Here is a 16092-nt window from a genome sequence, read left to right as displayed (position 1 = left end):
AACAAAATTGTTACTTTTAATGACATTTTGTGCTATTGATGTCATTAAAAAAAACCTTCCTGTGGCTTTGGATTAAATTAACAAATTTACAAACACTATAAAGCTAATTCCTAGCAGAGAGGGAAATCAACAAGGTGGACATTGAATATTCTTTTCCAAATATATTGAGGAAAAAGGGGTCTATAAGCTAATATGTCTCAATGAGAATTTCCCACTTCATTGTGTTGTGTTTTAACTGGTGTTTCATTTTAGGTTGACTTCTTCTGTTATCAAAGTTGTAACCTTCCTCTTCCAAGTTATCAGATGGTATATGCTTGGCGAATAGAAAATGATTATTAAGAAACTGAGGAATTAAAATGGAGAATGGCATTTCTAAGAGCATATAAAAGTTTGCAGTCTGTCATCTCTCGGTCTCCCGTCGGCCCGATGGAGGAGGAAGCGAGGGCGCTGCTGCCTGGCGGCCCCAACGAGGCCGGCAGAGGCGCCCCCGTTACACCCCTGCCCCCGGGGCGCTGCCGGCCCTCTGCGACCCCAGTCGCCTGGCGCACCGGCTTTTGGTGCTGTTGCTGATGTGCTTCCTTGGTTTCAGCAGCTATTTTTGCTATGATAATCCTGTTGCCCTTCAGACTCAGGTTAAACGGGATATGCAGGTGAATACCAAGAAATTCATGCTGCTTTATGCCTGGGATTCTTGGCCCAATGTAGTTTTGTGTTTCTTTGGTGGCTTTTTGGTAGACCACGTATTTGGAATACGATGGGGCACCATTATTTTTTAGTTGCTTTGTTTGCGTTGGACAGGTTGTTTTTGCTCTGGGTGGAATATTTTGTGCTTTTTGGCTGATGGAATTTGGAAGGTTTGTGTTTGGGATTGGTGGGGAGTCCTTAGCAGTTGCCCAGAATACATACGCTCTGAGTTGGTTTAAAGGCAAAGAATTAAACTTGGTGTTTGGACTCCAGCTTAGCATGGCTAGAATTGGAAGTACAGTAAACATGAACCTCATGGGATGGCTGTATTATAAGGTTGAAGCTTCATTGGGTTCTGCTGGTCACACAACCCTTGGGGTCACACTTATGATCGGGGGTATAACATGTATTCTTTCACTAGTCTGTGCCTTGGCCCTTGCTTACTTGGATCAGAGAGCAGAACGAATCCTTCATAAAGAACAAGGAAAAAAGGTGAAGTTTTCAAGTTAACTGATGTGAAAGACTTCTCCTTCCCCCTGTGGCTCATATTTATCATCTGTGTCGGCTATTATGGTGCTGTGTTCCCTTTCATTGGACTTGGGAAAGTTTTCTTTACAGAGAAATTTGGCTTGTCCTCCCAGGCAGCGAGTGCTATTAACAGTATCGTGTATGTAATATCAGCTCCCATGTCCCCAATATTTGGGCTTCTGGTGGATAAAACAGGAAAGAACATCCTCTGGGTTCTGTGTGCAGTGGTGACCACTCTTGCTTCCCACATGATGCTGGCATTCACTCTGTGGAACCCTTGGATTGCTGTGTCTCCTGGGACTCTCCTACTCATTGCTTGCCTGTGCATTGCGGCCATTGGTGGCGTTTGTAGTTCCCGAACATCAACTGGGAACTGCATATGGCTTCATGCAGTCCATTCAGAATCTTGGGTTGGCAGTCATTTCCATCATTGCTGGCATGCTATTGGATGCTTGGGGATATCTGTTTTTAGAAGTTTTCTTCATTGCCTGTGTTTCTTTCTCACTTTTATCTGTGGTCTTACTCTACTTGGTGAATCGTGCCCAAGGTGGGAACCTAAATTATTCTGTAAGACCAGAGGGAAGAAATAAAACTTTCTCATGCAGAGTGAGAAGTTTAAATGACTGTGTCATGAGAATGGGCTGCACACATCATTGGTTTGAAAACCTCCAATTCTTTTTTCTTTTAATTTAGAGTTTAGTCGTTAGGAAAAATAATGGTCTGGAGAATTATTATATTCTGAATATATCTATTTTGAAGTATAACTGTGAGGACTATTTTAGCCTGTGTCTTTTGTATTGCTGAAGAATTCTGCTTTGGAATAGGCTAATCACTGATGAAGTTTAGAAAATTGCATCTGGTACATGCAGGTGATTTTGAGTAAGGACAGTAAATAATGGAAATCTTTGGATCTTGTACTGAGATAATTTTCACAAAGTGTATCTTAGGGATGTGGCCTTTAATCTTAAAGCAAAAAAAAAGCTTTTGAGGGATTAGCAAGGATATTTTATATAGAATAAACTGGCATTTTAATAGGCATTCCCTTTTGTAATAGGGAATATTCAAAAGATATTTTTATGAAATCTCATTTCCACAAATAGCAGATTGTGTTCTGCTCTCTTTAGTTACCAGAGGTTGCTGAGCAGTGACCCTTTTGAGCTTCTTTATTTCTCTGTTACTGAGGACCCTAATCCCTTAGGGACATAATTTTGTGGTACAAACTTTCTGTACGGTTTTTCTTATAGTCCAATTAATTACTAAAAAAGTCCTGTAAATTATGATAATTGCGTATCTACAAGGATACATAAAAACACTGCAAGAGGAAAAAAGAAAAAAAAGTTTGCAGAAATCTAGTCTGCCATCTCCATGCCCAAAAATTTAGTTCCTCTTTCCTGTTTCTCTTAGTAAAACACTGTAGTTTTATTTCCTTGTATATTCTGCCTGCCCCTAGGAATTAAGTTTTTAAAATATTCTATTTAAATTAATATTTGTGATTTTTGACAAATAAAAATTTCTCACAATTAAGACTTCTCCTTCTACATACAGATTCCTTAGACATTGCTACAGCCTGGAACCAGAAAGACAAGATTGAGTCTCCACAGTTGTTTACAGATTGCATTATGGCATTGGCTTTTGGATGACTGGATGAATATATTTTTATTTTGGACTTGACTTATTTTTCAATATGGAGACCTAGTCAAACATATGTTTCAGGGTCTTCATTGCCAGTATTGAGGATTCCTCTTGGGATGACACAACTTGGAGAAGTAGCACACCCCAGAAATTATACACTTACGATTCCTCTGGTGGCAGTATCAGCTTCCCACTTTATAGAGCCATTTAATTGATGTGTTTCATCCCCTTTCCTCTCATTTCATCCGTTTGTATTGAGATGTGTGTAAATGACACGTCATTTCTGAGCAGTTCTCAGGGAAGTGAACATGGCTTTGCTCTTCAGATTCCTTAACTTCCTTCCTTCCCTTCCATTCTTCTTTGCTTCCTTCCTCCATCTCTCCCTCCCTACTTTCCATCTTTACTTCCTTATTTTGTCCTTCCTTTGACAAAGATTTACTAAATGTCTACTATGGGCACTGAACTCAAAAGCAAAAAATATATGCAAGTACAGCCTTGGCCTGAAGGCACTTAGAGTCTGACTGCTTTCTTCCACAGGTGCCTGAGGCTTACACAATGAAATTCTCAGGAAATCCAACTGGATTTGTTTAGCAGATTCTTTACTTGTGGTTGAGATTTTGAAAATTTGGAGGACCATGTGCAAAGTCCTTCATAGCTTTCTGAAGCATTTTTGGAAGGATACATTTATGTGCAATTGGTATGCTTCTCATAAATCACTCCTACCCGAACACCAGCTAGACAGCAGAACGAGTGAACTCTATGAGCTTGATTTGCATTTTTTATTACACTCATTTTAAAAATGAGCAAAGTTTTGAGAATATTCTTCAATTCATATTTTCACAGCCAGAATCATCTTTGCCCTAGTCCTAATTAGTGTGTTTTCCTGCATTTTTGTCTCACAATTACACTGTGCCTCTTTTTCTCATCATTGTGTCTTGGCAAGGGATGAGTGGGAAAATGTGAAGATTAAACATTCTCTCTAGAAGAGTTTTATTTGTCTATTCATAGTCTAAGATTTTTTTTATTAATGATTTAGAAGTACATGAGTAAATCTGATGATGTTAATTCTGTGCTTATATGAAGATCTCCTAACATCAAAATAGATTTTTTTTTTCTTTTTTTTTTCTTTTTGCGGTATGCGGGCCTCTCACTGCTGTGGCCTCTCCCGTTGCGGAGCACAGGCTCCGGATGCGCAGGCCCAGCGGCCATGGCTCACGGGCCCAGCCGCTCCGCGGCATATGGGATCCTCCCAGACCGGGGCACGAACCCGTATCCCCTGCATCGGCAGGCGGACTCTTAACCACTGCGCCACCAGGGAGGCCCCAAAATAGATTTTTGTAGCTATGTCTCAGCTTTAGTGAGATGGAGTTCAGTGATGTTGCCAAAGAGCTGATTGATTAATTTTATAAAGTCTAATGGTTTTTGTCTTTGCAAAATTTAGGTTTGCCTGTCAGTTGTGCTTATTTTTTCCCTCAGAAATTTGAAATGGCAGCTGGATGTTTTACCAGGTTTCTTAAGGGCTTTTTATTTCTGGGATAGCTGCTGGGCCATCAAACTAGAAGGAGAACTACCATTTGGCAAGATGGTCACTGCATGAGGTTAAGGAGTTCGAAAGTTCTATCCTCACTTTGCTCCAGGCAATTTTGCAATCGTAATAGATTTTTACCCTTTTAACATGCTGTTCATCTTCAAAAACCATACTGCTAATGTCTTAATAGCTTCATTTGACCCAGGAAGGGATATTTTGTTGTCTGAGAACATAGTCATAGGGCAAGTGGTCTTTGCTGGGCCACAGGAGTGGATGAGCAGTAGGCTTGCCCACTGTCCCATTCATCTGTAGTTTAGAAACCAGCCGTCTTCTCCTGCCATGCTGTTTAGATTTGGAGTCAGTGGTTAGCCTGAAGCTCATAGAGCTACTCAGAAGTCAGTAGAAGGGGAATTTTCTTTTTAAAAAATCTGTACACTCTCTGGTCTTTCTCACATAACAGTATGGATGACAGTGAAAAGAACATCTTTTTTACTTCATTTCTCTCACACTGATCACTTTCAGATGTCAAAGTCTGTTTCATCTTGTTTTAACTTCAGGATTTTCCATTTTCTTCTGATTTTATCTTATTCTTATTTTTAAATAATAAATGTATATCCTGTCAGTGTTCTAAGGAATATTAAGATATTTCCTTCACAAATCATAAGTATCCCAGTGAATTAAAATAGTCATTGTGACCAATAACCTAGATTACTTCTGCAAAGAAATTAGTAGCTATTAGAAAATTATACTATTATATGATAAAATGGAAGTTATATTTAGAAATGATGTTTAGGCACCATTAGATTCCTCATCAGTTTCAAGAATGAAAACATTTTCTGTACTATACATAACATTTTACACCTCCCTTTTTAACAATAATCACTTTCTTTTTAAATTAATGGTGTACAATTAAAAGTAAATGTAGAAAAGTAACAACAAAGTAAAACTCCCTTAAAACATGCAGAAGAGCAAAAACAAATTAAACCCTCATTGAAATAAATTTTCAAGCATGAAAATAATTGTTTAAAATAAAATGTTGTCTATGCCTCTTATGTTAATGATGTTAATTTTTAAATAAATTATACATGGTCAAAATTAGAGCAGAAGTACAAAAAAGAAATGAACTCATCTTAAATACAAAGAAGAAATAAAAATTTTCTTAATAAATGGAATGAAACTATAGTATAATTAATTTTTTCATTCCAAATATCTTATTAATAGATATGGAGAGAAGGATATCTGGAAGGACAGAGAAAATTCTTACAAAAATAGGATTATACTGTGCATGCAAATTTCAAATAAAATCATTAAATTTTATTTGAATTCAACAGGAGGAATAAGAGAGGTGCAGGTGTTTGCTAAACTTCATTCCTCAGAGGTAATGACTTCCCCCCACCAACTTTATTTAGATATAATTGACATATAACATTGTGTAAGTTTAGGATGTACAACATGTTGATTTGATGCACTTATGTATTGTAAAATGATTACCATGATAGGTTATCTAACACCTGCATGATGTCACATAATTACTATTTATTTTTTAAGGTTAGAACCTTTAAGATTTATGAGATTAGCAACTTTCAAGTACATACTACAGTATTATTAACTATAATCACCCTGTTGTATATTAGATCCCCAGAACTTATTCATCTCATAACTGGAAGTTTGTACCCCTTTGACCAACATCTCTTCATTTCCCCCACCCCACCCCTGGTAATCACCAACCTACTCTGTTTCTATGAGTTCGGCTTTTTTAGATTCCACATATAAGTGATATCATACGGTATTTGTCTTCCTCTATCTGACTTATTTCATTTAGCATAATGCCCTAAAGATCCATCCATGTTGTCCCAAACCAGAGGTGATGACTTTTGAATGTTTTTTAATACTTCAGGATATTGCCTACTAACTCTAAAGGATGCATTTGCTTATCTCTTTGCTTTCGGATTTATCATCACTAGGCAATATGCATTGGCTCCAAGTTATGAAAGAGGATTAGCTTCCTTATGCCATATATCACTCTCCTATATTGGGGTTTGTTAAAAATCAAGTTTTTGATTACTGATATTATACTTTTACTAATCTCCATAAGCATATGTCTCCTTCTTCATCAACTTGGGAAAGTATCTCTTGACTTCCCACCACATAAAACAAGGAACTTAGACCCTCTATTTCCCTCCAGCTCTACTTCCCTCTTTTACCTATCACTTTCTGTCAGTCATAATATCATTTTTATATTGTCAAGGTATATAATATGTACCTTCTGGTTAAGTGCTTCATGCTATGGGTTGATTCTGATAAAAAAAAATTTCAAAACTCATAAAATACGTTAACAGAATCAAGGAGTATGGCTTCTGAGGTAGCTCTAGTCATGGCCATTCCAGTGAGGAGGGAGGATGAATGAATAGAGCAAACCTATATCTTCTTTGGTACAAGTCCCTATGACTTCTGTCCATATTTCACTGGGAAGAATTTAGTGGCATGGTCATACCTAACTGCAATAAGGGTTGGGATGAGTGATGATCTGAAATATCTGGTTTGTATCTCATTTTGACTGAGCACACGTACATGTGTAGGATCAATGCCCAGAGGTGGAAATGTTCGGTAAAGCAGCCTATGTATTTCTCAATTAGATAGGTATTGCTGAATTGCCCTGCATTAGGGGTTCTCCCAATTGAAATTCTTACAGTGTGTAAGAATGCCCATTTCACTATATCTTCAAAACAGAGAGGCTTACAAAATGTTGGATTTTTGCCAATTTGAAAGATGAAAAATGGTATTTCAGTGTCATTTAAATTTGTATTTCTTCTATTTTGAGTGACGTTCAGCGTACTTTATATATTGAATATCCATTTGAATTTCTTTTTCTCTGAACTGCTTGTTCACATCTTCTGCCTACCTTTTTTAAAAATATAAATTTACTTTATTTATTTTTGGCTGCGTTGGGTCTTTATTGCTGTGCACGGGCTTTCTCTAGCTGTGGCGAGCAGGGGGCTCCTCTTTGTTGTGGTGAGCAGGGGGCTCCTCTTTGTTGTGGTGAGCAGGGGGCTCCTCTTTGTTGTGGTGAGCAGGGGGCTCCTCTTTGTTGTGGTGAGCAGGGGGCTCCTCTTTGTTGTGGTGAGCAGGGGGCTCCTCTTTGTTGTGGTGAGCAGGGGGCTCCTCTTTGTTGTGGTGAGCAGGGGGCTGCTCTTTGTTGTGGTGAGCAGGGGGCTGCTCTTTGTTGTGGTGAGCAGGGGGCTGCTCTTTGTTGTGGTGCACGGGCTTCTCACCAGGGTGGCTTCTCTTGTTGCATGCAGAGCATGGGCTCTAGGCACGTGGGCTTCAGTAGTTGTGGCACACGGGCTCAGTAGTTGTGGCTCGTGGGCTTATTTGCTCCGTGGCATGTGGGATCTTCCAGGATCAGTGCTCGAACCCATGTCCCCTGCATTGGCAGGTAGATTTTTTTTTTTTTTTTAAATTACAGTACATACAAAGCTGCCCCTTTCTTTCATTCTCTTCAACTTTCTAAAAAATTTATTTATTTATTTATTTATGGCTGTGTTGGGTCCTCATTTCTGTGTGTGGGCTTTCTCTAGCTGTGGCAAGTGGGGGCCACTCTTCATCGCAGTGCGTGGGCCTCTCACTATCGCAGCCTCTCCCGTTGCGGAGCACAGGCTCCAGACGCGCAGGCTCAGTTATTGTGGCCCATGGGCCCAGTCGCTCCGCGGCACGTGGGATCCCCCCAGACCAGGGCTCGAACCCGTGTCCCCTGCATCAGCAGGCAGACTCTCAACCAGTGCGCCACCAGGGAAGCCAAGCAGGTGGATTCTTAACCACTGCACCACCACGGAAGCCCCCGCCTACCTTTCTTAATAGGCTACTGGTATTTTTGCTTAGTTGTGGGACCAATGAGTATTATGGAGCATTTGTCAGCAGTGAACAAGAAACTAACATACTTATTGACTTAAATGAAGGCCAGCCCATTTGAAGCAAGCCATTTTTTTTTTAAAGATAGAATTTTCCCTGGCATATTTGGACTTTTGAATTTTATCTTCAATGAGGCACAAGTCTGGGGAGCAGGGGAGTCCACATTTCTACACAGAACTTGCCCAAGGTAGGAGCTAGCTTTGCCTTTAATTCTGTTTCACCTTAAATTTTGTTTCACAAATGAAGCACCTTTGATGCTCCGCCTCTATGTTTGGAATGAAGACAAGAAAAACTAAAATACATTGAAAAGAGTTTCCCATTTTCTATTAAGGAGAATCTAGAGCTGGTATGGGAACAAAAGGAAATGACTTTAAATACCAGCAAACTGATACTTTCCCCAAATTTAGAAAATAATATCCATTAGGGTCCAACAGAAGTCAGAACTAATGTATAATCATTAGTGGAAAAGAATTGGTAAATTGCAGTCTGTTGAAAGCTCCAAAATTTGTAACTTTAGGCAGGGCAATTTTTAAGTCATTTATTATACAATTATAAATCAATATTATCTGGAAAACCCCTAAAATTTATAAAGATTATGTTAATGACATAAAATGAATTGAGGGGAAAGAAGTGATATTAAAGAGCAAAGTTATTTAAAAATTGACATGTCTACAAAAGTAATTCCTGCATCTTCAATCTGTTTCATTATCTTAACTCAATGTAGTACAGTATTCAGTTTTATTAGGTAAATTATTTCTTTATGCTGTATATTTTAGAAATGAATAGGCAATTTCCTTTCATTGGCAACTATTATATCCTACATCAGTAATGTACTATTTTTGGGGACTGTATGCACTAATAATAGTGTGAAGAAAACTGGTGAGTGGACTTCTAAACACAATGCATTGCTACTATCTATTGACAGAATGGAGACACTGGTACCAGTAAGTGCTTCCAGTTAATATAAAATAGTAATAAGATCATAGAAATAAAGGAATATTATTGATATAAATAGTAAGTACAATTAATATTGTGCAAATGAAATTACTTTGTGATCAAATGACAGCACTAAATGGTTAAGTCAGAAATTAGCAGATGTGGAAGAATGCAGACACTGAACTTAATTTAAAAGTAATGGTTATGGGAGTTATAAGCATTATTAAAATTTTGGGATAAGAAGGACAAGATGGCAGACTAGGAGGATGCGGAATTCGTGTCTCCACACAACTAGGGCACCTCCCAGGCACCGGTGGGGGACCACAGACACCTAAGGGGATAGGAGGAACCCCCAGTGACCGGGTAGGATGTGGGAGGAGTGAGGGGGGAGGAGAAGTGCAAGCAGGATGGGACTGGTGCCCCTGAGGGGTGGCTGGGGGAGGGGAAGGGATCCCACGACCGAAGGGGGAAACTGGGGGACCACTGGGAGGGCAGAGGATCAAAAGGGAGCGTGGCCAGGTTCCCCTGCCCTCTTGGGCCACCAGGAGCCTGCTGAGATCCCAGGGCTGACCCTCTGCTCACCGAGGCCCCCTGCAGCTGTGCGGATCCTGAGGGACTGGGAGGGAGGGAAGGGGGAGCAAAAGTAGAGCCTGGACCTCTGGGACGACACCCCTGAGGGGTGGCTGGGGGGAGGGGAGGAGTTCCTACACTCACCAGGACCCATCCACGGTCAGGGGTCCAGCAGCGACCGGGGAGACCCTGGGGGAAACGGGGGACGTGGAGGAAAAGAAGCGAATGCGGCTAGTGCTTTCCTGTCCACTTAGGCACCAGGGGAGCCTGCTGGGCTCCCTGGCCTAATCCTTTGCACCCAGAGCCTCCCTCCTACTGCGCAGAACCCAAGCCCCACCCCTACACCCCCACCCAGGGCCCTACCTCTACACTTAGAGACCCCCTCCAATGCACTGGGCCTAAACCCCACCCACACACCCTCACTTTAAATCATTTTAAATCATTTAAATCACTTTAAATCATTTTTTATCACCTGCCAAAAATGGCACACTGGTTTGCCTATAATAGATGCTTAAGTAGGATTTTCTTGACTTGTATTGCTGTAGATACATTCAGCTGGCTGATGGTATTGTGGAGCCATTTCCTTGCTGGATCATAATTTTTCTTAGAATTCTAATCATCAGTACACTTGCCATGGTGTGGGGCACAAACCTCAGGAGATCATTATTATCTGTGAAAGAGACTGTTGCACAATTTTCTTTGTGTTTTATACTTTCTCTTCCTTCCCTGCCTTATTCTGAGATGTTAAGGAGTGAAATATGCAAAAGCTGAAAACAATGTGGGTTTTGCATACATTTGTAATAAGAACAGGTGACGGAGTTTTTATATCCACAGATTGGATAATTAATTTCAAATTTAAACGGAGTCTACTGATTCCTTCCTTCCTCCCTTCCTTCCTTCCCTTCTTCCTTCCTTCCTTCCCTCCCTCCCTCCCTTTCTTTTTTTCTTTCTTTCTTCACCTTAAAATAGAACCTAAAGGGAAAGGCAGATAAACTAATAAGCAAATAAACTAATACGAATCGTTTATTTGAAAATTGAGAAATTTTCTGTGAAGGTCATCTGTAGGAATATGTGATGTGTACTGAGTTGGGAGGTAACTGTTTCTGAACATGATTACAGAAGGCCTGACTTAGAAGATCTTCAAACCAACACTGGAAGGATGAAAAGAGCCTGGAGGACTGTGCAGGCAGGATCATCTAGGTGAAGGGAAGAGCATGTGCAAAACATCTAGGAAGAATCAATTTTGAAACTGAAAGGAGACCAAATATTTCTCTTTAGGTTTTTTTTTTAATTTTTAAAATTTATTTTTGGCTCCATTGGGTCTTTGTTGCTGTGCACGGGCTTTGTCTAGTTGTGGCAAGCAGGGGCTACTCTTTGTTGCAGTGCACTGGCCTCATTGCAGTGGCTTCTCTTGCTGCGGAGCATGGGCTCTAGGTGCGTGGACTTTAGTAGTTGTGTCACACGGGCTTCAGTAGTTGTGGCTCATGGGCTCTAGAGCACAGGCTCAGTAGTTGTGGCGCACGGGCTTAGTTGCTCTGCCGCATGTGGGATCTTCCCGGACCAGGGCTCGAACCCATGTCCCCTGCATTGGCAGGCGGATTCTTAACCACTGTGCATCCGTGGAAGTCCCTGTCTTTAGGTTTTATTTGCATATATTCAGTAGCTTAATGAGACTTCTTCTTGGTTCAGAAGGAAGGTGAACTACAATTTACTGACTGTCTACTATGGGCCAGGCTCTTTTCTTGATGTTTTACATTTCTAAATGAACATCTTATGAACCCCTCACATTCCGGAGGCTTATCAACAAACTCACCGTCTTCCCATTTCTATATGCTTCTTTTGAAATTTCTTATATTGGTGAGGAACAACTACCATCCATTCAATTGTCCAAGTCCCAATCCTAAATCTCCTTCTAGATCTCCTCATCTTCCATACCCAATTTTTCTGCATATTTATTCAGTCTGCTCCATAATAAATTCTTGATGTATTTGTCTCCATCCCTTCTGCCACTACTCTCACCAGATCCTACCCACAGTATTGAATGTCCTGTTCACTGTGCTCTCCTCCTTAATTTTACCCTTCTCCAATCCATCCTCTAACATCTCTTGAGAATGATCTTTTGAGAACAAATATGACGTCAGCTCTTTGCTCAAAATATGTCATTGGCTTCTCATCATCTTTAGGAAAAAAACCCAAACAAACAACAATTCCTTGGCATGACATACCAGTCTCTTCCTCCTCTGGCCCTTGCCTACCTGATCAACCAAATTTTCTATAACTGCTCTTTAATATCCTCTTACAAACCTCTTGCCCAAGAGCACTCTTACACCTTCCTGTCATTTACACCATTGTTCTTTTTGCCTAGAATGTGGTCCTTAAGTTAGTATCTCTAATAAATGCCTATTGGAATCCTTGAAGTCTCAGCCCAAGCCCAAGGTTATCTTCCTTGTGAGGAGTTCCTCGATTCTTCTAGGCATTTCTGGACTTCTTTCCCCTGTCTTCCCACTACACATTATAATGACGCTGATTACCATATTCTATTATAATGATTTATAAGTCTGTATCCCTACCACCTGGTAGTCCCCTTGAGTGCAGGGTTTGCCCTTTTATCTGCATCTTCACAGCCCTTGTGTCATCCATGAAGTACAGTAAATGCCCTATAATTATTCGTTGAAGAACACTCTGATCTTCTGACCTGACAGAATACCTCTCAGTCTTCTCAGCAGCTCCTCTCTATTTTGCTAATGATCATCTGAGGCTTAGATGTCTTAAATTATTAGTAAGTAGTAGAGTTATCATTTGGTATCAGGATTGTTTAATGGCAGAGTAATTGCTTCCTCCGTATAGGGGACTGTTCCTGTATTGGTTGACTACACTTTAACTTAACTAACAGATCCCTGAAGACATTCTTTAGTTTAGCTTCAGGAGTTCCAGAACTTTGCTTGATCAAATCTGTCAGGCAAATCAGGATGGAAGCATACGGAATCAGTAGGCAAGTTCCCTCTCACATCTTCAATCCTTTCCACATAATCTTATTAGTTCTGCTAGATTCTAAGAATATGTCACTCCTCCTGAATCCTAGGAGGCCTCTGGGGGGGGGGGGCAGGGAGGAAAACATCTTTTTAACTAGTCGTCTCCTGTGCTCTTGCCCTTATTTATGAACAAGCAGAACTATGGTGAGGTGAATGCACACAATAGAGACTTTAAATAATTGTTAAAAATGTTATGGTGATATTTGCATCAAGCAATTTACAACATAGTGCTTTCCCACCATTATATTTCAGTATTTCTAGGGTTATCACCTTAGTAGAAACATAATCACTTTGTGAGATGCAATTTGAGGAATTTCTTAACACAAGTAATAATACATCTATCTCGACTGAAGTAAATACTGAGGTCTTTCACTGGTCTTCAACCAGTGTCATTAAAGAATGTGCGGTCTTGTCAAATATCAACCAGCTAAGAAAGTTCTTACTTTAAATATTGAGAGGCGAGAATTAACTGATGATGTCATAAATCAACTGTACCTTCTAATAAAAAAAGAAGATTCAAAAGTCCTCTATTCTCTGAGAATTGAGAGCCTATCAATGAGACAGCTGTAATATCGCAAGCAGAAGGACCACTGAAAGAACTTATATGGCTATTAGCTATGAAAAAGGCCAACTATCCAATATCTGTCTAGTAAAGCTGCTACATGGGAGGTTTTTTTTTTTTTTTTTGGTACGCGGGCCTCTCAATGTTGTGGCCTCTCCCGTTGCGGAGCACAGTCTCCGGACGCGCAGGCTCAGCGGCCATGGCTCACGGGCCCAGCCGCTCCGTGGCATGTGGGATTTTCCCGGACCGGGGCATGAACCTGTATCCCCTGCATCGGCAAGCCCACGGGAGGTATTAACATTCACTGATTCCCTGTTTTTCTCTAAACTCCCAAAGGGAATTGTGTGTGTGTGTGTGTGTGTGTGTGTGTGTGTGTGTGTGTTCACAGCTTTCTTGCTGATATGCTGCAGCTGTATCTGTCCTTCATCCCATTACCATAGAGCATTCCTCAGAGTAAAGTTGTGAAGTTGTTTGAAATATAAGAAGCAAATAAAAATGACTGGTATTAAGTACAAAAGAGGCAAATAGAATTTAAGTAAAAAAATCTGGTTGTGCCAAAATGTGAAAGATGACAGTAAAACACACACGTGCATGTGTGCGTGTGCGTGCACACGAACACACACTTGAGGGTGCATAGCAAGTTGTGGAAGGCTTGAAGGGAAATGGACTTAATTTAATTCAGTTTACTAGAACCACTAAAAGAATATGGATTTCTAGCAATCTTAAATTCTTTCCCAAATCCTGGCCTGAAACTTATTTTGTGATCCCTGTCAGAAAAATGTCCCTTACTTCTGTCTATCACAATACCTACAGATTTAATAGATAGGATATATTTTAGAAACGGAACTTCCAGATAACATTTACTTCAAAAATAGTATTTTTACAGTTTAAAAAAAGTTTGTATACATGAACAAATTATAATTGATCTAGACATTAATCAACGTACACTATGTATGATTCAAGAAGTAACAGAAGAATTAGCTATGGTCTTAGAATCCCTATGGGAAAAAGACTCCATGAAGACATCTAACTTTATTTCTAGCAAGTCCATAAGCAGTATCAGCTGAGGGATGCTTCAATCTCTTATTTCAATAGTTTAAACATAATTCCTACATTGATATTTCACTAGACTTGAAGCATCATGTTATTGGTTTAATTTAACAAATATTCATTGAACAATTACAGTGTTTATCTGTAAAGTGTGACTCTTCAGTGTTCTCTAACTCATTACTATTAGCTAAAATAGTGGTTCTCAACATTAGAATCTCTTAGCTTTTTACAAATCCCATTGCGCAGTCCATACACCAGCTGAATGTAAGAAGAATTCCTGGGGCTGGAACCCAGGCATCAGTGGTCCCATAAGGTCCTCAGGTGATTCCAGTGTGCATCCATGTATTGAAAACCACTTCTTTTTATAATTTCTGCATATGGTAATCTGACACCTCACTTTGGAATTTCACATTTATTTGGCATTGGTGGCTTGGTTTAAACTTCAATTTTAACATGTTGTTATATAAGGGATCTAAATTAGGTTTTATTTTTCTTCTCTAATCTTGTCACTGAGATAAGGGGGAAAAAACCTTATTCCCAGTGTTTACAAGCTGAATCTAAAATATGTACTAGATTGAGTTGAACCGTTATTCATTTGAAGTCTGAACTTGCTGCCACAGATTCTGAAAAAACAATATGAAGAATGAAAATAGTGTTAGAGGCAAAATTGGAATGAGAACCCATAGTTTATACAGTTTGACATTATATTATACAAAACTAAACTAATACATTTATTTACTTCATCCATTTATCAATGTATGATAGAAGGATGAGTCAGAAAAAGAACTATGAAAAAAAGGAAGTGGAAATATAGCTAGACTTAGTGGAATTGGAATAGGAAGATTAAAAACCTCAGAAAGAAGTGTTTACACTCAAAGTGCACTGCTCTCCTCATCAATTTATGATCACGTGTTCCTAGCTTGTACTTAATGTAAAGAATGGGTGTAAATTCATGTCATAATCGTTAAGTTTTCAGAGCTTAGAAAATAGAATGATCTAGGGTTACCTGCTACTCTGATGGAGCATTTTCATCATCAATGAATCTAGCTTTGCTAGTGTCCTCTATAAAAGCTTAAACCTTGGAATATCTAAGTCAGTTTTTAGGGTGAATCCTACCTAAAATAGTTGAAGTTATAGAAAGTGGCTTGTTTATAGAAAGGGTATATATCTTCATGGTAAAATGTCTGAGGAGGATAATTTATTTCCCTTATGTCTATGAGTAACTTATTATTATTCAAGATGACTCATATAAAAGATAAGATTGAATTCCTTATTGTGTTCAGTTGGTCTGATTAAGCCCCTGCACGAGGAAAAATAAAATGTGAGTCAGAATCTGGGCTAGGAACCTTAGAATTTTTTTTCCTTGATGTTTAGCATGTGAACTAAGTATATGTCATGTTTAGAACTGCCCTAGAACATTGAAGTCATGTTCTTACAATCCATATTATTTCCCTATCAGGATCATAACTAATCGTAATATTAAAAAGAATGTTTTTCCCACAAAACAGTATTTTATTTTGAACAGTTATAGGAGAAGTCTATGTGGAGAAAGTGCTTATACAGTCCTGAAATCATCAGTAATAGAATTCACACGTGTGCGTGGGCACGCTCGAAGTGATACTGTATATACAATTTGGGTCAAGTTGACATCAATATTTCAA

General features: G+C 39.5%; 1 pseudogene; it reads left to right on the top strand.

Annotated features, from left to right (window-relative positions):
• Window positions 1-423: 423 nt before the first annotated feature.
• LOC132482204 (major facilitator superfamily domain-containing protein 1-like) lies at window positions 424-1909 on the top strand (annotated as a pseudogene).
• The last annotated feature ends 14183 nt before the right edge of the window (window positions 1910-16092 follow it).

The sequence above is a fragment of the Mesoplodon densirostris genome, chromosome X (genome assembly GCF_025265405.1).
Source record: "Mesoplodon densirostris isolate mMesDen1 chromosome X, mMesDen1 primary haplotype, whole genome shotgun sequence".
Taxonomy (NCBI): Eukaryota; Metazoa; Chordata; class Mammalia; order Artiodactyla; family Ziphiidae; genus Mesoplodon; species Mesoplodon densirostris.
Note: the sequence above shows the minus strand (reverse complement) of the source record. Positions and strands in the feature narration are given on the sequence as shown.